At 52.1% G+C, this 24,890-nt stretch overlaps 1 protein-coding gene across 2 annotated transcripts in view; it reads right to left on the bottom strand.

The window, feature by feature from the left end:
* The window catches only part of ST3GAL1 (ST3 beta-galactoside alpha-2,3-sialyltransferase 1), an 89,548-nt gene that overhangs the window by 18,651 nt on the left and 46,007 nt on the right, over positions 1–24,890 (bottom strand). For both annotated transcript variants that reach the window (XM_044244911.1, XM_044244912.1), the window contains exon 4: positions 19,026–19,078. The gene's annotated coding sequence lies outside the window, so the exon portion shown is untranslated. The remainder of the gene's footprint in view (positions 1–19,025; positions 19,079–24,890) is intronic.

Below are 24,890 nucleotides of genomic sequence, written 5' to 3'. Positions count from 1 at the left end.
CTCCCCACCTCCTCCAGGATGAGCTCCATGATCTCCTCTGCAGTCAAGCCAACGGGGCAGGTGGCTCTGGACCATTTCTTTACCCTCTTGAGGGAGCCTTGGTCTGTGCATGTGTATGATGGGACGTTAACACCCATTCTTCAAGGTTTGCTAAGGGACACAGAGGCCACCCCACCATCTTTCCCGCAACCAGAACCAGGTCCATGTAAAGCAGTCCATCAAAATCTGTGCAACGAGTCAATGATGCACGCCCAGTGGAATGGACACAGAGACTGCTGAGTACCCGCCAAGGATATGCTACTCCCTCCTTCACTCTCCTTCAGATCCTGAATTTCAGTAAGAATTGTAGGCTTCTGCCCCCCTTGGCATTCAAGCTTTGCCTATTAGCCTCAGTCCTACAGAGTAGTCTTTAGCCAGCTCAGGTTCAAGTTGCAAAGTTAGTCAGTCAGCCTGGCCCTCAGCCTCCTCTTCTGTAAAATGGGAAAATGACACCTCCACTTACCAGTGGTTACAAAGATAAAGTAAAATGCTACGGGTGAGCTGCTGGGATGTAGTGGGCAATTGCTAAGCTTCTTCTTTTTCAATGCACACATGAGTGAGTGTTCTTGGATGATTCACTCAAAGCCAGACACGATGGGTCACGCATGTGTCTTCTTCCTTCAGCAGTCCTCAAAGTACACTGCCAGCCAGAGAGGGGGTCCCCGTTTTGTCCTCAGAATAAACTGAGATTCAATGAGATTAAATGACTTGCCCAAGGTCCTGGGGAAAGGAGGAAGCAGGATTTGAATCCAGCTCCACAGGCCTCTGATTCCATGTGCATGGAAGGACGGGGCGCCAGGAACGGGGCAGGGGGTGGATCGTCTGCTCCGGAAGCAACATCCTCTCTCTCTACTGGTCTTTAGTTGGAAAACACAAAGGGGGAGTCCACTTCCACCAAAGAGAGCAAACAGGGACTCCTCAGATGTCCCTAACACGAGCCCCCAGAATGCATTGCCCTTGTGCTGGTCACATCTCTTCACTTGAGCGTGATGACTTTGTTCTTTGCTTGGAATGTGTCCCCCTCCCCCAACTCAGTCTCTGTCTGGTCCGTTCATCCCCACCCGCGATGTATAAATGTCAAAGAGCAGGATGCCTTTTTTTCCAAGGAAGCAACATTTGAAGGGTTATTGATTACCTTTTGGTAGAAAAGGGGGGGGGGTGCTAAAAAATCCGGTTAAATCCAAAAGGCCTTCCTGGAAACATCCAAGGCTTACGTGTGCTAGAACTCCCTCAACTCTTCAGCTCGGTTGGCCAGGCCATTTTGACTGTCCTACTTCTCCATTCCTCAGTGTTCAAGACAACCTGACTCATATTTATAACCCAGGGGTGCCCAGAGTCATCCCTTCCAGCCACCCGCTGCTCCTCTAGCAAGAAGCAGCTCCATCACTAGAGTGAGATTGACCTGCTTATCTTCCAGGCTGGCTGCTGACTGAATGTGTCTGGCAGAAGATTCCCAGCCCTCTGGGTCCTGGGATGGGTACGTGTCCTAGGTCAACCAATCACACTAAACCCCCTGACTTGTAGGGAGGGAAGAAATTTTATTTTGCTCTGGCTGTTTGATTTTTGCATATAAAAGTCAGGATCATGCTGGCCATTTTCTATTATTATTATTATTATTTTTTACTGTGTAATTTGTTTTTATTTAAATTCAATTAGCCAACATATAATCTGTGCTGGCCATTTTAATAGCTCATGTGGCAGAGGTGACTGCTGATCAGGGCCAAGACAAGTGGTGCTGACTCCCTGATCTAGCCATACCTGCAGCCCACCCCACACCTCAACTGTTTGATGACACGGGATAATAAATCCCCTTTATTGCGTAAAGCAGACTACTTATATAAAACTTGAAGCAATATGACTGACCTACAGGTCACAGCTGCTCCTGCCCAGGCTGACCCCACAGAGCAGAAAGTCCAATCCACCCAGCCTGCTCTTTCTCATTCCTCAGGGATCAGCTGGTGCTGACTCCTGGAGAAAGGCCTGCCCTCTCCTGGCAGGAGAAGGGTCCTCTCCTGGCCTCCACAGTGTGGTGGCTCCATTCCACCAGTACTGTTCACTTATCTGCCTCCTCCCTGGCTGGGAGACCCGTGAGGATAGGAGCTCACTCTCATTCATTGTTGGGGCCCTGTCACCTGGTATCCAGAGGGCATGAAGGAATCCAGAACCGAATGAAGGGAAAGGCAAGGGCCAACGATTCAGAGCAGAGATGTAAGCCTGCCCTCTCTGAACCATTTCTTCAATTGAGAAATGAAGAAATACCAATTCTGTCCACTTTTCTGGGCTTTCAACCAGGTAAACTCTGTCCAGTCATCTGATTCTCTCACTACCTATTTTCTAGGGGCCTGTGATGGGTCAGCCTCTGGGACAGGTGGTTGGGACACATCATGGAAGATTCTACGTTGGGAGAAGATGCCTAGGAGTAGGCATCTTCAGAAGGATGCCTTTGGGAGAAACGAGGGCTGTACCCCTGGATCAATGGGAAGAAGAAAAACAGGTGTGTGGGGGGTGGGGCAGAGAACATGGGGCTGTGGAAGTCATTACGCAAGACCAAGTTTGCTCTGTGGGACCCAGGGACCCGAGGAAGGGTCTGAGCAGAAGAGCAACACAGTCTTACTGCATCTGTCTCCGTAACGAGCATGGCCCCAAACGCTTTCGATGACTCTGAATCCTGAAGCCAAAGGCAGAGACAAGGTCACTCAAATAAATGACTGTTCTTGAACCACACGGACCAAATACAGTTCTGAACGAGGGGTTCCTGATAACGTCCTGGCTCCTCGAGGGAGGTGTTCATGGTCTCAGCTGGTGCTGGGGTGGGGTGAGAGTAGAGACAGAGGGCAAGGCTGGGCTGCAGAGGCAAGGAAACCGTGACACCCCCCTCTGTCCACTCAGCACATGCTGGGAGCCGCATCTCCGAGACCAGAGCATGCACTCGGATCCCACTGGCCATCAGAGGCTTCTGAGCTGGTATCCATTAGTGTTTTCCAAAGCCTTGAAATAAGCTGCAGAGGAAAAGCAACAACACCCTTCCACCCTCTTTTCCGGCCCCTGGGGAGAAACGAGGAATTCATGACTTCCCTGCGCTCCAGTAACTGAGGCAGCCTGTAGCACCAGAGGCAACACCAGCCCTGGTTCCCTGAAACGGAACTGAGTCCAGGATGCCAAGTGCACGGGGAGGGGGGAAAGACCCGCCCCCGCAAAACAAAGCGGGGGAAGGACACGGCTCCCTGTCCCGCCAGCAGAGTGGCTGAAGTCTCGCAGCCACATCCTGGAGGACAAGCATATCCTGTTTGTCCTGCTCTGCGGATTGGGGCTTTTTACAGACAGATCTGAGGCAACCCTACCTGTGTTGCGCACATCTACCGGCAGCATTTTCCCAATATGCCCACTTGGCGTCTCCACGTGATATTTGGTAATTCTCGCAGTGTTTCTGAGGTTTTCATTACTGTATTTGTGAAGATGATCTGTGACTGGTGATGATGACAGGCTTTAGGCTCAGGGGATGGTAAACACTTTTCAGCAATAAAGTATTTTCAAAGTAAGGTACCCATCTTTGATTTTTAAAGATATAATGCTATTGCACATATAATAGATTCCTACCATATAAACACAACTTCTGTAGGCACTGGGAAACCAGAAAATTCTTCTAAATCACTTCGTTACAATATCCACTTTATTGCGGTGGTCTGGAACTGAACCCAGCATTATCTCCAAGGTCCACCTGTCCTGGAGTGGGCACCGAGAATGTATCTGTGACCATCTATGGGGGTCGCCGGAACAATGTTAAATACACATCAGCACCCTTTCAAGAGTCCAGAAAGTCAAGGTTTCTCTAAAGAAGGTCCCTAACAAAGATAAGCCTACCTGGTCACAAGGAGATGCTGGCAATGACCAGCTACTGACAGAAGAACTGTTTCAAATGCTTGGGGAATGAGGTGAATGAACAGTATGGGTTTCTGAATGTTCACACCTGCTGAGGTGCACAATTCTCCCCAGGCTGGGATATGCCCTCCTAGCTCTCTGCACAGTCTCCTGCAGGAGGGCTGCTAGTAACATCAGCACATCCAACAAGGAGGGGCCTCAACTGTCCTCCACGTGATCTTCACATCAACTGGGCAAAATGGATAATCATGTTTACTTCCCGGACATTGGAAATGAAAGCACAGAGAAGGCAAGTAACTTGTCTCAGGTCACACAGTGAGACAGTGGCAGAGCCAGCACTTTGACCCAGCCTTCTACCTTTTCCCGGATCTTTCTGTGTAGCCACAGCCAACCCTGTAATTCATTAATACCTGCTCTCATCTTCATTGTCTCCTTGTCATTCCTTTGGGCAATCTTTCCAATTTCTTGAGATGGGCCCTACCTTGTTCACATCCTCTTCTGTTGTTTGAATTAGGGTGTTGTTAATTTTGGTTACTGTATTGCTCACTTCTAGAATTTCTATCTGAGCAAAATTTTTATAAGCTCTGTTCTTTTCAGGTAAAATTCCCCACCTTGTCCCTCTTCCTGCAATTATGCACTACAATTATTTCAAAGACTCTGTCTGCACCTTGTGACATCTGGGGAACATGTGGGTCTATTTCTGTTGTCTGTTTTCTCTCTTTACCTCCCTTTGGTCATTTGGTTCTGTCCCATGGCATGACTGGCAATGGTGCATACTGTGTGCTAAAAGTCCAGAGATTCCAGAGCAGGCTGTCCTTATTCAGAGAGGAAGGTGCTTTCTCCTGGTCAGCAGGAGGAGCCGGGACATGTGACTTTGTTCCAGGTGGTGAGCAGGTGCCTTGGGGCCATGTTTCAGTTTTCACAGAGACTGGTTATTTCCGGTTTACCCCCCCTTGTTTCTGGTTTACCACCACTTACAGACTACGGCCCTTCTTAAGGCTATCTGGGATGTCTACCAAGGCCTGTCTTCCTTGCGTGCTCTCACCTCTGATCCCCCCTGCCCCGCGAGGTTATCCAAAGCTGAGTCTAGCTTTTTAGTCTCTCAGCTGCTATTTGCAGCTTGGTCTCTCAGGCTCTGGTCCCAGGCAGCTGAACTACTGACAGATGCTTAGAAGGAAGAAGGGATGCAGAGTATTTCTTCTTTTCTCTGTGGTTCCCTTTGCTCCAGGTTCTTGGTCGCTTAGGTTTAGGCTGACCCGGCGGTCCTGAGTTCTATTTTTAATTGAATTTAATTTGTTTTACTCCCAGTTTGTGAGATGGCCCAACACTGAGCTGCTGCTGCTGCTTTCCACTTGCTTCTGGAGCCTTTTATGAGCCAGCACAGCCCTCCAGCAGGGAGGGAGCTGGAGTATCAAGCTCCCCCCATTCATCTCCTTCCTCTCGTGGATCTTCGCCTCTCACCTCCTGGCTGCTGTAGCTGTCCTCTTCATGAGCTGGGTTTCTAGCTCATTCCACTTTTTCGGTTCTTGGAGGGAGGAATGGTCTACAGGCCTCTGCCACTGCTGGACATGGAGGCCACAGGGTCTTTCCGGTGCCCGGCCTGGAGTCCTGGGTGTGGGGGGATCTCAGAAAATCTGGAGAAGAGGGCAGGCCCAGAGAAGCCCCACAGGTGCCAAACAAATGGCCTCATAGCGGCCGAGCGAGCAGATGGAGGGAAGGAGGGCGGCAAATCAACAGGCAGAGGGTGGCAGCTGCAGCCTCGCTCGTCTGCCATGACCTCCCTGCCCCCGCCCCAGCTCCATCTGCTTTCACGCGGCGTCCACACACACCAGCTTCAGGACACGCAGCGAGGATGACTTCCCAGCTCAACCCATCCTGAGCACACGATGAGCAGTGATGAGGATCCGGCACCCGGGAGCCTTCCGGTTCTTGAAAATGGGATCCCCTCTGTCCTGGCTTTGGGTGCCCTGACTGCTTCACATGGTGGTCCAGGGTGGCATGGGATAAGAACTGTCTGGAAGGGTCAAGCCTTCTGTCACAGAAGAGCCATTCTTTCCTGCATGGCTACCCAGCCCCGACCTCTTCTCTGGACATGCGGCATCTGCCTGGTCCGGTTCTGTGAGGCACCTGCTATCGGGTCATGGTCAACAGCTGATGGAAGAGAAAATGGCACAGACAGACCAGGGTTCAAATCCTGATTCCGTCCATTCCCAGCTGTGGGCTCTTGGGAAAGGCACTCCATCGCTCCGATATCAGTTTCTGAATTCAAGAAGTGGGATGAAAAAGCGCCCACCCCCGAGGGTCCCGGTAGATTGAAAGGACGTGCACAGAAGCAATCAGCCAGTCTTTGGCACAGGGTTGGTTATAAATGTCAATTCTCAGCCCTCCCCCAGGCCCAGGCCCTCATTTGGGGGAAAAAAAAGAGAGAGAGAGAGAAAGAGAGAGAGAGATAAAGGAAAAAAATCCAGCGGAAGCCCTGCTTTGCCTTCCTGACAGGGTTATTTAAAAGAACAAATGAAATCAGGCATGAAAGCACCAAGGGGCATTAAGGCAATGATGATCCCAACTGGCCGCACGAGTGGCTTCCATCCGTTGAGGTACCGCCTGCCGTTCTACTGGCCATGACCTCTGAGAACCTGCAGGGAAGGGGCCCCAAAGCAATGAAGAGGCTAGAGGCTAGCAGAGTACTGTTGCAGTCCATGTGGCCCAAGTACTCTGTGCAAAGGTTATTGTTCAGAGTGCCTACCGTGTCTGCATGGGGGGCACTGGGACATCCCGTTTCTTGCAGCTTACAAGGCCCCTTAGGCTGGATATAGTCTAGGGGTGTGAGGACTCTTTCCTCCCTCCTCTGTGTCCTCTCCCCTACAGCAGGGCCTGAAAGTCTGGAAACCACATTTCCCAGCTTCCCCTGCCTGTAGGGCTCTGGATACCGCAGCGATTCAGCCAGTAATCGCTGGGCAGGCAAAAGGGAGGCAGGGCCGTCCTCCCTCCCACAGCGGTGGAGGCTGCTTCGTGGTCTGAGTCCTGGACCCAGAACCACCTGCCTCCCTCACCCCCGGGCTGGCTTCCTGTAGTTTCTCGGCTCTTGACCTCAGCCTGGAGCCACGGGACAAGGACTCCCCTCCTGTCACCTTTCCAATAAATTTACAAGCACCAGATCCCCGGAATCTAATCCTTTTGCTACAAGTTTCTGTTTCGGTTTCTTCATCCATAGCCTGGGGATAAGTATGATACCTACTTCCCGGGGTTGGATCGAGAAAAACATGAGTCAAGGTAGGTCAGTGGCACAGAGAGGTGCATGGCACTCCCTGAGTGCTCCCTGAATTTTGGGTGTTATTAGCGCCGTGGGTTCAGTGTCCTGCACGGAGCACCGACACGCCCACCCCTACGTTTCTGTCCCATTTTTGCTAACAGATGTGGAAGCTGAGCTCAGAGAGGGGAAGTGACTCCTCCGATGACCCAGAGATAAGGCGCCAGAGTTGAGAGGGGAACCAGGCCCCGGAGTCCAAGTGCATGTCTGTTCTCAGAGATAGAACCTCTCTGGTCACGAAGCTGCCCCCAGCCGGGCAGTTTCTACACTTCCCCAGGAAGGAGCTCGGAAGGTGCCTCCAACTAAGCTGAAACGGAGCAAGAACCAGCAGAGGCCGAGGTGGCGAGGTCTGAGAGCTGGTCCAGCCGCTTCTGCCAGGGGTGAGGCCCTGCAGGAAAGTCCGAAGTCCCTGAGCCCCTGGTAGTGTGACCCCGGGGACGAAACCTGGGCCGCCTAAGCTTCGAGTCCCTCATCTATAAATGGGGGGTAAACACCGCCCTTGCCTCTGAAGGGGCCTCAGGGCAAGAGGTGATCTTTTAACAGCAAGGAGGGGTTCTCTCTGGTGGACCTTATTCAAAGCAGGACAGTGGATCAGAGCCCGGAGCCCACAACAATCATGGTGCTGGAACCAGGAATCGCCTCCATCTTTTGGAGGCGGGAAGAGAGGTCCCAGTGGTCAAGTTCCCTGCCCAAAACCCTCCACTGGTAAGTGATGAAGAGGGGTGGCAGGTGAGGCCGAGCCCAGTGGGGGGTGTCCAGGGGTCTGCCCTGCCCTGAGCCTGGCATCTGAGCCTCAAGCGAGGTGAGGGGCCCCCACAGGGCAGTCCCAATGGGGCGAGCGTGAGCCCTCCCTGCTTGTCTGGCTCTCTCCCAGTGGGCTCACTGCAGCTCAGCTCCACCCGCTCCAAGTTAGCCCCAAAGCTGGCAGCCGGTTCCCCGCGGCCCGGCCCAGCCCTGGACGCCCTCGATGCCTTGCTCTTCCCCTGGGCCAGGAAGGACCAGCCGCGCTGCAACCGGACCCTGGAGCTGGCACAAAACATCCCCTGATAGGAGCCTGGTCACACTGAGGGGACACCTGAGAGGGGCCCGGACACGCAGGCTGAATAGGGGTGACAGGCTCCCCGACACTGTAGAGGGGGGAGTGGCTGCTTCTCTCCTTCCAGAGTCAAAACCAGGACTCGAATTAACCCAGCCAGCAGCTGTGCTGACCCCGAGGCCTCTCTCCTCCCTGTGCCTCCCGGGGGATGGACAGCCTCCTCCCTGGGGCAGCAACCCTCTGGTCCCACAGGGACACAGCGCCACCTCAGGACGTTAGGCCAGTCCACATCTCTGGGCCTCGGTTCGTCCTCCATACAATGGGACAACGAGGCCAGCCCCTGCTTACCCCAGACTCTGTTCAGAGAAAAAAACGAACGCATACAATGTGGTTAGCGCTGATGGTCAGTTTCCAAACGGACAGCAGGCAGCCCCACATTATAAAAGTGTTACCTAGAATATGGAATATATAACACGTTTCGGGATCAGTGCTAAGGGTTTATGGATCTAGGAAAGTGTCTAGAGTGATCCTGACCTTCAGTCAAAGATAGCTGACATCAACACGGATGTTGGGGGAATTTCACCTTGCCCTGGTGTCACCGTACATTTGAGGAACTAAAATGCAGGTGTGTCCACTGGGGGGGGGGAGGGGTGGGGTGCAGCAGGAAGGCGCAGCCTGTGCCAAGCGAAGTGCTCACCACACACGGTTACAGCGCCCCAGACAGACACGTCACTCTGATCCGCGCCCCGCCACGCCCCCCGCCGATCCTCTCCCCCCCCGTGGTTCTCTCACCCTACCATTGCAGGGCACAGCCAGGCAGCAGCCGCTCTGCCCACTGCTGGGCCCTCCTGAAACCTGACCTTACAGAGTGGGGCCGAGGCTGAGATTATTAAGGAATCACGGGGAAGACTTGAGAAAGGCCGTGATGGATCAGTTCTATGCGTCGACTCAGCAAGGCCATGGTGCCCTGTTGTTCGGTCCAACACTAGTTTAGGTGCGGCTGTGAAGGCATTTAATAGATCTGGTGGCCACTTATAATCAGCTGACTTTAAGTGAAAGAGATGATCTGCCAAAATGTGGGTAGGCCCCGTCTAATCAGTTGACGGTTTGAGAGAAAGAATTTTCTCTCAAAACTGTAGCAGAGAAACCAAATCCTGCCTGAGTCTACAGCCTACTGTCCTGCCCTATGGATTTTGAAGTTACCCGTTCCACAAAACATAAGCCGGTTCCTGAAACATGCATATACCTGTACTCTATGGGAACTTTTTCCTTAGAGAATCCTGACTGGTGCAACCATCTTCAGCATTACAGAGAAGTGCGCATCGGATACAGCTAGCAGGTATCCCTAGGAAGTGGTAATGGTCTGAGGCCTGCATAGCAGATGGGTAACTAGGCAGAAAAGACAAGAGCCTCTGGGCTGGGGAAGCTTCAGGGGCAAGAGGTCTGCAGGAAACAGCAGGTGAGTCTGAAGGAACTGAAAGAGAGAAGACCAAGCCAAGCAGAACGCCCGAGAGAAAGATGCAAGATGGAGCTGGCAGGCGAGCTGGGGCCACATCCTGGGAGCCTCAGGTGGCCCCAGCGGGGTTTGACACAGTGATGTTTCCAGATTAGGCTCAGGGAGGTCGAGGCTTGCCCAAGCCACACTGGTAGGACACAAAGTCAGGCCTGAGGAGATGGCACCTCCCCGCATCATCCCTGTTTCCCCTGCCTGTCGGGGCTGCTGAACAGGTGCACCCAAGTCTTCGGGGGGCTAGGCAGGGAGCTGGGCATCTGGTATTCGCTCCGCCTTTCCCACCTTGCTCCGTGCCCAGGGGCTGGCCTTGGGGCCTGCACAGGGTCCCACTCTGCCAGGCTTCCTGTGGGTCTGGCCCGTGGGAACGCAGGTGGGAGGCTGGAGAGAAAGGGGGCAGACGCTGGGGGCTCTGGCCTCTCCCCGCCTACACTGGCTCTGTCTCGGGGTCTTAGCAACATCTCTGATCTCATCCTCTTGCCTCCTTAGCCCTAGAGCTCAAAACATTCCACAGTCTCCATCCGTAGGGATGGTCCGGTCTCCGTGGCTTCTCTGCCCAACTACATCCTTATAAATACCCCTTTCACAAGCTGCCACCTGCGCCCCCCCCCCCCAAGGACACCATCTGCGTCCTGCTGGGCAGCACCGGTGGCCCCAGGGTCCTGCCCTGCACCTCGAGGAATGGCCCTGGCAGCCTCAGAGGATTCATGCGAAGAGCTGGTTTGGGCCAGCTGGACGCCCAGAGCCCTGGCTCCCCTCCCACCTTGGGTAGCTGATCTTTCTGGAAACTTCCCAGCCCTGCTGCCCGGGAACTCACCTATCAGGAGGTCTCCCACTGAAATGGCCCGTGCCAGCCCCAGAGCCAGAGGCTCCTCCTAGGCTCTCTTCAGGCTCCAGGCTCCCCACATTCCAGGACCCACTAGGGGGCCCCAGGCTCCCTGGTGATAACCGGAGCCACCTCCCGGCCCCGCCTCCCACAGGAAGCAGCAGCTGGTGTGGGCAAGCCACAGGGCCAGGCCCCTACAGCCCACGGCTGCCCCCAGTGCTGGCTGCGGCCTGACCCCCAGCCACCGTGCAGCCCCTCTCTGTCACTGACTCACCCCCCTCTCCCATTCGCCGGCCCTCTGACTCCTGCTCGGCTTCAGGATCGAGCTGTCAGAGAGAATCTTCATGGTTCTGTAAGGGGGACAAAAGCCCACAGGACATCTCTAACACTGGCGGGGGCTCCTCCTTCTCTCGATAATGGCTTGGCAGCCTCAACCGCCTCCCCATCTTCCCCACGCACAGTCTGCCCATCTGGCAGTTCAGTATCTGGCACGTTTTTGTGCTGGGTTCCTGGAAGGGGCCCAGAGGATCTTTGGGACAGGTACCTGTCCCTCTGCTGTGCAGTGGGGAGGTCTTTGGACTCTGAGACGACACAACTTCTTAGGCACTAGCCAGGGTGTGAGAGAGGCGGTCGCAGGTCTTATGGGGAAGGTGGTACCCATCAGTCCCATTTTATAGATGGGAAAGCTGAGGCCCATGGTCTCAGGATACTTTCTCAGGGTCACAGGGCTAGGAAGGGCTGGGCTGATTCCCGAGTCTGCTCTTCAGTGCTATTCTGGCTGGCCCCTCACCTAGGCATCTCTTACCTGGCCCTTACCTCTCACCTGTGAGGACACCTGTACTGCCCTGCACACCCAGTGATGTGTCTCTCCTCGCCTCGAGCTAAGGAAGCCAGACTGGGCCAGCTCCAGGATCCAGCACATGACAGTTCACACACGGACCTGTCTTCTCCCAAGTCACATGCACCTCCAAGGCGTGAACACTGGCTAAGAACCCCAGCAACTTGGGAGGAAGAGGGAAGGCTCCGTGGAGGAGGTGTTTGTGGAGACTAAGTGGGGTGGAGAGGGTAGAGTAGAGCAGAGAGCTTCGTAAAATGCAGGGTCGTGGTGGCCGTGCTGATGGGGACGCCTGGCACAGTTAGGGAAATCAGGGTGCCCTGAGTAGGTGGGGCCAGCTCTCAGAGTCTTTAGGAACGTGGGCTTTGGGCTACAGGCATCAGGGAGCTACTGCTGATGGTTTGTGAGCAGCACACAGTAGTGATGCAACCGGCATCACGAAGCCAGACTGGATGGGGTGCACATGCGGCCCCTGAAGCCTGAGACCAGCCCTGTCTCCATCCTCGTGCCTCGGGAAGCCCATCTCCATCGGGATCAGTTTCCCCACTCCTTCCGGTGCTGACTTGACCATCTGTCGGCCCAGGTCCCCCACACCCAGGGGGCGCTGACAACTGGAGAGAGCCCCTTTCTTGGGCTCAACCGTCCTCCTCTCCTTACCCGGGTACTTCTTGCTCGCTGGAAGGGAAAACAGAGATTCCCTGCAGCACAAAGAGGGAGTAAGGTTCAGAGCGGCGCTTTGGGGAAGCACGTCTGAGAAACGTGATTAAGCAGGATTAGGGTCATATGAGAAGCAGTGGATATATTTTCATATTTTGAGCCGCACAAAAGGAATTTAAATCCGCAAATCTTCTTATGTGTGTAGATTGAGCTGTGCTAAATTCAGAGTCTGAAGACATCCACACAATATGCGAGGCAGGTAATGTGGTCAGGGGTCAGGACCGCATCTGCACAGACTGACCCCACCTCTGCCCGCAGAAAAAAAGGGGGGGTTCCCCTGATTTGGGTGGTGCTGAAGTCATGGCAAAGGAAAGACTATTTTGCCAGCTGAGGGACCCCACGAAGAGTTCCTTGTCTTTGTGTGTCCTGGGCCAATGCAGGGAGCACACGGGCTTGTGTGGGAAGGACACCGAGATAAGCCACTGCTCCCTCTAGTTATACAGCACTGGGTGGGTTGAGGGACCAGATCCCGAGAAAGGGCATCCCACATGCTTCCTTCTGCTCCTTTCTTTGGACTTCTGGGGTCCTGCCCCTTCACACCTTCTCCTTCCCTGCCTTAGTGAGTGACCAACAGCATCTTTCACCAGGATGGTGACACTGGCGGGTGGTCAGGGTGTGTGTGTGTGTGTGTCTGTCTGTCTGTCTGTCTGTGTCTGTGTCAGAGCTACATATCAAACATGGCTATGTTCTGCCAAGAAAGGGAATAATCAAAAACCCAGAACAATGACCATTGGGCTGAGCTCGCTTCCTCTTTGCTGCGTGTTGGTTTGTTAGAATTTCAACTGCACTTCTTTAAGACTTCAGCAAAGTTGCTCTGATCTCAGGGTGAGCTACTTCCAGAGGAAACTACATCAGGATGTGTCAGGGTATCGCCACGGACATCTGTTTCCATGAGCACACGGGAGCCCGGGGGCTGGTGGCCACGTTACCGGGGACGTGGCGATAAGGACACGTAGAGCGGCGGCTGTGACATAGTGGACATTTGAACTTTAAATACCAAGAATTGGGAGGACTCACGGAGTGTTTGCTCTGGGTGAGGCTTCTCTTTGCTGCCCTGAATCACTCTCCGGAAACCGTGGGACACTTGCTCCTGGCTTGGCCAAGCCATTTCCTGTTGGCAGTGGTGTTAAACCACTCAGCGGTCTTGGGAGAAGGGCCCACGTTCCTGCCTTGGTGAGCCTTTCCCCCGCCAGGGGCACTCACCTTCAGGGGCGCCCCACTTGCCTGTCAATGCCAGTCCTGTGGCCCGCTAGCTACGTGCCCCAGCATCGAGGGACCCAAGCCAGCAGCCTTTACTTGGAGGGACTGACTCCATAGACCCCCGGCTCACAGAACGGTACACCTCAACTAAATCTGGACTTCACTCTGCCTGGAACAACAGTGTAATCGATCATTGGTTTGGAGCACGTTATCTCTTTAATGGCTTATTAAGAGACATTATCCTATAGACTGCTGCCTTGTGAAATATTACTATTATAAATTATCATTCCTGTAGTGAACCTGTATTAAATTATTGCCAAAGACCAGCTCAGTCTCTCAGCATAATTTGCCTCAAGTAAAATATTCTGGCTAATGCAGATAATAAGCGCACTGTCTTCAGACTCAACTTGTATTTACGAGGTTCACAGCTCTGCCTGGATGCAAATTTTCTCCATTTGACAGGTACACATAGAGAGATGAGGGCCTCCCGATAAGCCATGACCTGGGGCCGGCCCCCAAAACCTTCACTCCTTCCTGTTTCCAGAGCTCTGAATTTGCGAGTGTTGACTGAGTTGTCATCTTCCCCCAGATTTCGAAGGGGTAACTCAGAGCCCTGGCTCCGGGGGGGAGAGGCAGGAGATCTCCTCCACAACCTGCTCTTCACAACAGCCCTTGCCCGCATCCCGGAGCCTCACGGCACCTGCCAGGATCCGTGACACACCAACAGGCTAGCTTCTCAGTCAGCAAGAGGGGAAGAGGATAAACTCAGTCAGGACCGTAGCTTTCCAGTCCCTCCATGGTCCTCTCCAAGCATGCCTCCCACTACCCAAAAGTCTCCAGAGGTTCCCTTCATGCCAGAAGTGAAATCCAAGGCTCTTGACACAGCCCTGCAAGATCCTTCTAGACCCGGTCCTTGCCTACTTTGACTCCACTCTCCACGCCTTTTCTTTGGTCACTCTACTCACCAGCCACGTGCCCTCCGCAAGACGACAAGCACAGGACCTGTGGGCAGGCTGGAGACTAGCCATCACTTAGGATACTGGGTCCCAAGTCACCTCCTTGGAGAGACTATCCCTGCACTGTCTGCACCCTGAATCATGATGTCTGTCACACTCTGCATTTCACCTAGCTGTTTTCCAACATGATATACTTAGGAACAGCTGAGAAGATTCTCCATACAACTAGTTCTTGACAACTAGGTTCGTAGACTCTGTTCCCCACCGTGTTCCTAGAACAGCGATCTTATATAATCTTGAATAATCATCTGAAAGGTAGGTACTATCCCATTTCACAGGTAACAAAACTGAGGTTAAAAGACATTGAGCAATTGCAAATTTACCTCATCTCACGATTAGTAGGTGACAGACTTAGGATTCCAATCCTGGCATTTTCAATACCACCCTATTGTCAAGAGCACTACTCTACGGGTCTCTGGCACTCCCAGGGGTCTTACTGGGCAGGCTAAGAATGCAAGGCCCCACAGTCCTTCATCTGGATCATTCTTCAGCATTGCGCCTGCAGCAAATGACTGTAAAACATGAGGTAATGTCTTTCTGGGACCAAAAGATGTCTCACTTATTGTCTGCTACAAAACGCTATATTTTATCATCAGGATAATGCCCTTGCTGATGGAGCGATTTTTCTGGCCCACAGGTCCCCCAGCAGGTGAACTGTGTGTCTCAAGTGCCACCTGCCCAGGAACGCTTCCCTGGATTCCTCCCCTTCCTTATCCCCCAAATCCTTGTGAGATGAGGATGTACTGGAAGGAAGGGAGCAAAAGAGAATTTGATGTGATTGAAGAAAGCCAAGCCAATGCATTTGGGGCAGACACTGTAGAAGACAGATTAACACAGAGAGAAGAACATTTCTGAATGTTTACATTTTTGTGACCTTGATAGTTAGCTCAGCCATGAACTCTCTGGAGTTCGACCAAACCAGGAAGGTGGTCAGACAGAGCCTGACTTGCCACTGAGAGCATAGGCTGTGTCTCATTTAGTTCAAGTTCTCTGGTACTGTACCCACATGGGGGCCTGCTTAATGGGTAGATGGACAGAGGGATGCACCAATGATGCTGACTCACAATGGGCTTGCTGGTCGACCGCCATGCTGCCTGCTCCTCAGGGAGAGAGCAGGAAGGGCTGGGCTGTCTTATGTATGGGAGCTTTTTGGAGCATTCCTTCTGGGAAACTTTCAAGGGGTTCACAGGCCAGTAACCAGGCAGAACAGCTTTCTGATTATTCTTTTTCCAGCTGAATGAGATTCAGTTAATGGAACACTTAATAAGTCCTTCTGGGCCCCAAGCAAAGAGAGACATTCCTCTGCTCCTGGAAATGAATTTCTGGTGCCACAGCCACAGAGTCCAGATCAGGGAGAGGTGACGGCTGCTTGAATTTCTTAACTGAATGCCCGAGGCAGGACCGCCAAGGTCATGCCCCTGGCATTGGGCATCCCTCTGCTGAGAGCCCCAGGCCTACATTATCAAAGGGGAGCTGCTGGAAGGCTCTGTCTCAATGCCTGGCTGCTGCCTGCTTCGGAGGCAAAGGCTTGTGGTGTTTCAGGATCACATAGGAACATAGGGAGGACCATGTCTCTCTGCTTCCTTTTTCAGGTGCGGAAACCAAGGCTCAGGGAGGGGACGTGACTTGCCCCAAACTGTGTATGAGTTCTGTGTTGGCTCTAAGACTAGAACCAGGAGTCCCTAACTCTCTAAATATGTTCCTTCCAGCACACCTGGTCCATGAGATGTTCCAGCAGGTGCCAGACAGGGGTCAGTATCCTCACAGATCGCAGGAGAAGTAACCCCTAGGCAGGATGAGTCTGCCCGAGATCACAGCCCACTAATGGCCCTGCCGGGACACCCGTGTGTCTGCCTTGGCCCTTGCCCTAGCCCCGCCCCCACCCCAGGCTCTGCCTGATGGGACTTCCCTCTCCTGAGATCAGATTGAGGTCTGTGGTACAGCACCAGCCAATTTCTTGCTCTGTGTCTGTTGTTTTGAAATCCAGGCTCCTGTCCGCCTTAGAAAAACAAGCCTGAAGTAGTGGAACAGAGTCTGGCTCAAACATGTGGTTTGAGAAAAAATACAAAGCAAGGAACAATTGGAAGTATGGAACTATTTCAAATGTCACCCAAGAGTGGACAGTGCAATTATTAAGGAACAAGACAAGTAGTTTCCTATTAGATACACACCTTCCTTCTGCCCCGTTCAGTTCCGTTCGATTTTTCTCACTACACAGCCACAATCACCCACCTCACCCCTGCAGACATGTGGAGGGAGGCAGATGGAGAAGACAATTGAGGCTGGTAGCTATGTTGGTCCCAGGGCCTTTGCACATGCTGTTCTCTCCTGCGTAGAATGTTCTTACCCTAGAATCCACATCGTTTGCTCCCTGGCTATATTTATGGTTCTGCCCAAAAACGCTCCTTGGAGGGACCTTCCCTGATCACACTAAAATAGCATACCTGTCACTGTCCCCAGGCTCAACTGCACTTCCCATCACAGACTTAATCACAAGATGACACTTCATTGTATACAAATTCCTTCTTTCTGGCTTTGTCTCCCTGCACCAGGAAGGCAGAAATGTCACCTATGACCCTGCCTGCTGCGTCCCCCATGCAGGGGACAACAGTGGGCTCCTACAATATGTGCGAGCCAGAGGTAGGGTGAAAGTGCTCAGAGCTCAGAAAGCAGAGATTCCTGTGGGTTTGTGCATAGGAAGAGGTGGAAGGGGGTGGTCCTTGATCATCGTGGGGTCTCAGGGTCCTCATATGGGAAATGGGATGGCGACACTGAGAACCTCAAGGCAGCCCCGCCCACGGATGGCCCAGGGCAGCGTGCAGCTCAGGGCAGGTGCCCTCTCAACCCGGACCCTTGTCTTGGGGGCCTCTTTGTCTCCAACTGGGCAGATCAGCCACCTTTAGGAAGGGAAGGCCGAGCTCGGCCTACAGACTTCCGTTGGCTTTTGAAAAAAACAACAAAACCAAAAATACCATAAAACCACACTGTGCATCTGTGCAGCTGTTGAGAGCTGCGGCATGCAGGCGTGGGTCCTGCCCCAGAGGGTCGGTCCTCTGTGGCCGAGGCAGGATGTGGGGCACACAGCGTGGGACGGGGACACCTGGCTCTGCTGGGTGGGGTGCACAGGCCTGGTTCCCAGACAGTCTGGAGCCTCGCGGTGACTTCCAGGGAAGGGGGGAATGTCAGTCATGGGGATGGAGGGGCTCAGTGTCCCACAGGTGTGTGTGTGTGGCTCTGGGTCTGTCCCGACCAGGGTACCCACGCAGGGTGGGGTTGTTTTATCAAATACCACCCCCTTCTCAGTTCCCTGTCCTGATGGCTTTTCTTTGTCAACTCAGGAACAGGAGCATCTGTGTGAGTATCATCAAAACCTCACTGCCGCTCTGGCTGGGAAACCACAGATGGACAAACTGAGGCCCAGCAATGGGAGCACACTTAGCAAAAAAAAAAAAAAAAAAATTAGAGAAAAAAAAATATGCACGCATGCAATAAAATGAAATAATAATACAAAATAAAATAGAAAAAATATATATTTTTTTAAATTCACACAGTGTCACATGGTAGAGCCATGCCTAGAACCAGCTCTCCAGACTTCAGGACGAGGCCATTTTTTTAGCTAGCGGTTTTCAAATTTTCTTGAAACTCGAGTCTTCCCCAAGCAGAAACTTGCTACTTCAACCGCTTTTCCGGGCAAGGTGGTGGGGGCGATCCCCCAGGCCGGCCGCCGTTGGGTCTCAGCACCCCCGGAAGCTAGTTTGCAAAGCCAAGTCACACCCACTCCGCCCCCGCCCCGGGTGCTCTCTGAGAGCTCCAGAGGCCTAATCAGGCAGCTAATCTGCGGTCACGTTACTAAATGGGGCTTGTTCGTTCTCAAAGCGTTTTCACAAACAGGTTCTAGGAAAACTTGTGAAAACAACAGAGTGGGTTTCAAGGACGAGGAAGTGGAGATTGGCACTCTCAGGACGGGAGGGAGGGGGCGGGAGAAGCAGGGGGACCAGGAGAAAACAGGGATGGTCCGAGCCACGAGCCCCGGTGAGGCTGCAGAAACGGCAGCGGGAGTGGGTTAGCCCCCCGCAGGCCACCAAGGGCATGTGGGAGGAGGGCGCTGGGGGCCCGAGCTGGCGTCAGGCCCACGTTGGACTCCACCTCCGCCACCTTCCCTCCCCTCTTCTCACTGAGAAGTCAAGTGTCCTACTTTCTGAGTCACAAAGACACGTCCACTGTCAAAATAATCTATCCGTATGGCCTGCCTGTACGACAGGAGACAGGCTTTATCATCAGGCACAGAATGCATTTCTCGTGCCGTACGTGTTGGCGACCTGTTGATGTGTTTGAATGTGGCAAAAAGGGAACGCACTTGGTTAAGCAGAACTTTCTGAAGATGAGAGGAACGTCCCATCCCCTGAGCACTGCCCCACCGCCGGGGATTAGAAAGGACCGCCTTCGAAACATCCCGGATGTCTGGAGAGCCTACTGTGTCCTGGGTACCGCAGGAGGCATAGCGAGAGATACAAAACCCGGGTCACAGGTCTCCCCGACTTGTGTGGTGGGGGGGACAACCATTTCAACACAGTTCAAGGCAGAGAGGGCAGGCAGTTAAGAGCACAGATTCTGAAGTCACAGAGAGCAGGGTTTGAATCCCAGCTTTGCCACTTACCAGCTGTGCCACCTCGGGGGAATTCCTTAACCTCTCTGAGACCGTTTCTTTATCTGAAAAATAGAAAAAAAAGAATACTCAGACTTATGACAGCGAGAAGGCATGAAGATCTCCCTAGAGAGTGCCAGCCATGTACACAGGAAGTGCTCTTTTGAGGGCAGAGCCCTGTCTGATCCTGCTGAGGGGAGAGAACAATATTCACCTTCAGAGCGCTGGGTCAGAGTCAGAGGAGCAAGTGGCAAGGCTCTGTGCTCCAAACCCTGAAGTGAAAACCTCGGACCGCCTGATCTCTGAGACCACTTCCTGCCCGAGATCCATACCGGGGGTGGGGGTGCGCTCTTTCGGGGATCCCTCATGCGCCTGGCAGGATTAGCCACTCTACCCCCACAGCCTTTCATGGCAGCCCGAGGCAGTTCCAGCCTCCTGTCAGACCGGGGAGGAAACTGAGTCTCACGCAGAGTGTCCTGGTTGGGCCTCAGGAGCAGCGAGCAGCAGAGCGCCGGGGCTGGAAGCCATTCTGCCCCAGTGGCAGAGGACAGAGGACTTTTCAGGTGCACTTGCAACAGGGCTAGTGGTGAGTCCCAGATCACACAGAGGTGGGGCAAGAGTCTGATTCTAGAACATTCTAACTGGCAGGAATCAGACAGCTGGGCATTTTGCGAAGGGAGAGGTTACGTGAATCTGAGAATTAGGGAGGTGTTATTATTGTTTTACCTTTTTTTCCCCTAGATGCTGGGGGGGGGCTTTCTAAACAGTAATAAGGATGGATGAAAATGCCCCCCGTCCACCCGTGGCATGAATAACAACCCCCAGCTTGTAGCAGCTTCAGTCACTTGCTGTCTTGGCTCTTATCGCCTGTGAGGCATGCAAAATACTTTCCCCCTGGAGTGGGGATGCAGAGAAGTTTCTGTAGCATCCAATTTTAGCATGTGTGCTCCAAGGCGGAAAGAAAAGAAATTTCTGAATAGTCCAGACCACCTGGGCTTCTTTCCCTCCCTCTCACCTGAGCGTACCTGCGCCCGAGGACCTGAGCTCGCTGACCTCTACACGTCAATAATGGATGACCTAGAGGCCCATGGGTGCTAATATTACATAGAGGCCACCTCAGCCAGAAGGAGGGACTCAGTGCTCAGGACGTGATGGCCTGCCTCTGAATTTCCATGAGAACAACATAAAAGGAGAAATTTTTGAGAAGTATAAAGTAGTTTAATTAATTAAAGTAATAACTTTCCAGAATAAGCAGCATGGGCTGCAGGCACCCTCTCTCCCACTGCCTGCAGGGGAGCATGGAGGGCGACATAGTCCTGTGTTACTAACATGGGCTGAGCCTCAAGGCCATCCCGGCCAAGGCTGGGCAACCACCAGCCTGTCACTCCTGGCTGTGCATCTTCTGTATGCCTCAGTCTCGTCATCTGTAAGGTGGGGAGGATGATAGTGCCTAGTTCCCAGGTTGCTGAGGCAATTAAAGTCAACATATGTGAAGTGTTTAAGGAATGCCTGGCAGATAGTAAGCGCTCTCTAAGGGCTAAGCAACTATCCTCACCATCACTACCACCACCACCATCTCCGTCATCATCTTCATCTCCATCACCATCACCATCACCATCATCGTCATCTCCATCATCATCATCATCATCACTGTCTTCATCATCATCATCATCGTCCTCACCAACACCGTCATCCTCACTGTCTCTATCAACATCATCACTGTATCATCACCATAAGCACCACACCACCAATACTATCATCATATCATCACCACCATCATCATCACCACCACCATCAGCATCATTGTCATCATCACTTCCATCACCATCATATCACCATCATCTCCATCACCATCATCATCATCATCCTCATCATCATCACTGCCATCACCGTCATTACCATCACCATCATCCTCACCGTCTCGACCAACATTCACCGTATCATCACCATCATCACCAAACACCATCACTATCATCATATCACCAACATCATCATATCGTCACCATCATCACCTTCACCATCATCATAATCTACTCCAGCCCAGATGTGACACATCTTATGGAAAGTGTCATTTTGGTCCCATTGCCCAGATGAGGAACTTGAGCCTGTGAGAGTCCAAATGCACTGAATCGTGCCAATAATTAACTAGCAGTGAGCTGGGAGGAGGCCCAGAATGTGTACATGGTGCCACCACTCCAGACACTGTTGACCTGACCTGAACCACATCAGGCAGTGACTACGAAAGGCAGGCTATCCCTATGTCCCCGATCTTTTTCTCCTTAGCTGGTGGATCCCTTTGCTAAACAAACACCCTCAGGCACATCCCTTCCTAAGCAAGGCCAGATGTGATTGGGAAAAAGAAACAAACATGGAGTTTGAAGGGTCACCACCGAATCCTACCACTGGCTCCGAGCCTGAGTGTTCTCTCTGAGTGGCCATTTGAGCTGAACACCCAGACTCATGAGCAAGACCCAGAACCTTTCCCAGACACAAGGCAGTAGGAGTGAGTTCTCCTGATACCCACCCACACCCAGCCGTGTCAGGTGGGGTCATCATGGTGCTTTACTGGTGGAGACAGTACATGTGGGAGGGGGTTTGGAGAATCACTGCCACTTCGGACTTCCATACAGCATCTTTGTAAAAAGATCTCTTGGAGTCGATTTTGGTTCTCAATATTGCCCAATTACCTTGGCATCAGCATGTAAGGCCCTGAGGAAGTGAAATCTGCTGAGATTTTGCTGGCACAATTTTTGGCCTTTTTCTTTTCTTTATTCTTTCTTTCTTTCTTTCTCTCTCTCTCTCTCTCTTTCTTTCTTTCTTTCCTTCTCTTTTTAATTTCAGTGTAGTTACTACCCAGTGTTTTATCAGTTTCAGGTGTACAATGTAGTGATTCAACAATTCTCTACATTACTCCGTACAGCGTTATTTACAATAGCCAAATTATGGGAGCATCCCAAGGGTCCCTCAATAGAAGATTGGAGAAAGATGCGGTGCATACACACTAGGGAATACTCTTCAGCCATACAGAGAATGAAATCTTGCCATTGCAAAATACTTGTCCTGAACTGATGGACCCTGGTGATGTGACTAAAGTCATAGCAGGTTAGCAATGTCCAGGGCTTCCCAAACCTGGTTAGCCCCCCTTAACCGCCTCCTGCTTTGCTTTGGGATTCCAAAAACGTACTTTCTGAGCACCTAGTCTTCACCAAGGGGTAGGTGCCAAAGACTTAGAGATAAATGTTTTGAGGAATCACCACTGCAGGGAAATACTCAAGTCTAATGTGGGACAAGCTACAACCAAGCACTAAGAGCAGCCTAGCTTCTGTTCAGCATGCCCTTGTGAAGCCCTACTCCCCAACATCACTGCATTTGGAGACAGGGCCCATGGGGAAGTAATTGAGGTTAGATAAAGTCATAAGGGGGGGGTCCTAAGCCTACAGACTGGCAGCCTTGTAAGAAAGAGAAGAGATACAGAAAAGCGCTCAGAGCGCACCCATGCAAGAAAGGCCAGCGAGGACACAGTGGGAAGGTAGTGGTTCACAAGCCAGGAAGAGAAGTCTCAGGAGACACCAACTTGGAGCACCTTGACCTTGGACTTCTGCCTTCCAGGACTGGGAGTAAATAAGCTTCTTTTTTTTAAGTCACCCAGCTGTAGAACTTTGGGATGGAAGCCCCAAAAGACTGACGCAGTCCTGTAATTACCATCCTCATTTTACAGATGAAGAGACTGAGCCACCAGGAGGAGATGTACCTTCCTAAAGGCCAAGCAGTTCCTAAGTGGTAGACCCAGGGGGTCAGACCCAGGCATCTGGCTGCAGAACCCAACACTTTATGGCTGACTGCATTATGCAACTATGTAGTTTCCCCCTCCCTGACCCCTCCCTTTCACTGTGAGAGAGCTATCCCTCCCTGCTCCATTGATGTTGGCTTTGGCCCTCCTGTCTCTTTCTTTGCCCAGCAGGATGTGAACAGGTACAATGTGTACCATCTCTAAGCAGAAGATTTAAATTTGATTATGTGGGGGTTTTTTAATGGGGATTTTTCAGCTCTGAGTAAGTGTGTGATGTCCTAGGTAATGATTCCCTTAGTCTGGGCCTTAGAGACTCAAGGCACATCATTGGCCTGCACTTGGCCCACAGTTTACTTGTCATACAAAAAAGAATTACACATTTGTGGTAAGTCACCAAGATTTGGGGATTGTTTGTTATGCAGCAGAATGGACATAAGTAGGGCTCAGTTTGTAATGATCCTATCTCCAAACAACCAACCAACCAGCCCACATTCTGTCTATAAGAATGGAGTAGGTGCTCAGGAGATCTGACTTCCAGAACCGGCTCTGTCCTTCACCAGCTCCCCATGGTTTTCATTTCTCTGGGCCTCGGTTTCTTCATCTGTGAAAATAGGGATCATAACAGCACTGCATTCTGGGTTCTGGCAAGGATTCCACGAGAGGTGATAGGAAGTTCTCAGCATGGTGCCTAACATAGTAAAGGCCTACTATGCCCATGGTTGCCACCTAGGATGATGATGCGATGTGTTGAAGCTGTAAGAGTTCAAATCAAGTGCTCCTTCTTCAGCCCATCTTATAGCTAGTGCTCCCTCGGCCAGTCAGTGTGGAGGTCCACATTTTACAGGAGGAGGCCCAGAGGCTGGTCCTGCTCGGGGAGGCAGCAGGAAGTAGGATGAGCGAGGAGGCGGGAGGCACTTGATTCCTGTGAAGGGGAAGATGGGCTCCCCTAGGCCCAGAGCTGTGGAAGCACAGTCTACAAAGAAGGGTGGGAAGAAGGTACCTTGAGGGGCTGGTTCCCCTTCTCCCATTCCTGTCCCACTTCACAGATGAGAAACTGAGGCCTGGAAAAGGGAGTGTCTTCCCCAAGATCACACAGCTGGTTATCATCAGAACTTGGACTAGAACCTTGATCTCCCAAGACCAACTCGGGCAACATTCCACTGCCTCTTGCTCATTGATAATGAAATGAGACTCATTCTTCAGGCTACCTAGGAAGGCAAAGGTCAAGTTTCTCTATCTTTGTGGGTAGATTTACCAAAACTCCACAATTCAACAAGCTTTCCTTTGAGTCACTTCAAAACACCCCCTTCTCTTTCTGGGAAACTCAGTCCTAGTCACCCCTTGGCTCCTGGAGTGGGCAGTGGGGTAATGCGCTGTGAATACAGTTCAGGGCACAAAGTCAGGGTTAGTGGTTGCAAGATTTGTTTTTTGGGGGTTCCCTGTTTATGGGTCCACTTTTGCCCAAACCTTCCAACAGGCACTGTGTGAGGAAATTCAGCACGAAGGTAAGGCTCTGCCTTCCAGAGCTGCCAGTCGGGAAAATGAATCTGGAGGCTCTATTTTAGAGAAGAAGCAAACCGTGCTGAACAGGGAGGGCTTCAGGGAGGAGGCAACCCTGCACTGGCTCTAGAAATACGGGAAGAAGATGATAAGGCCGAAGAGAAGAAGAATTTCAGAGTCTTGGAGGGTGAAGTTGTGAAAAGGATCCAAGAGGACAAAGGTCTCAAGTTTTTGTTTTCATTTTTATTTTGCAGGGTATGGGGCAGAACTGACACTGAGTGACAGATAGAACAGTTCACAATTTCAACTTTCAGGGAGGGTAACTGAAGGAAGCTTCGGTTTATTCATCTGAAAAACGGGGGAAAACTGAGGGCAACTCCAAGATGTAGAGAGAGCGGAAAGTAGAGGTAGTGGGTCCCCCGGAGCAGAATTCAGATCTGCTTCCCATCCAAGATCATAATGTCTCCCTCCAGGGAAAAGCTGGGGAGGTCTGCTTGTGGTCCATTATAGACCTCATTGGCTACGATACTGCCACTGCGCAAAGTTTGCTTGTGGTCCATTATAAAAGACCACAGTCCCTCAGGTGT

Source organism: Neovison vison, chromosome 4, assembly GCF_020171115.1.
Source record: "Neovison vison isolate M4711 chromosome 4, ASM_NN_V1, whole genome shotgun sequence".
Lineage (NCBI taxonomy): Eukaryota > Metazoa > Chordata > Mammalia > Carnivora > Mustelidae > Neogale > Neogale vison.
The sequence above is the reverse complement of the archived record's forward strand: the minus strand, read 5'-3'. Positions and strand labels throughout refer to the sequence as shown.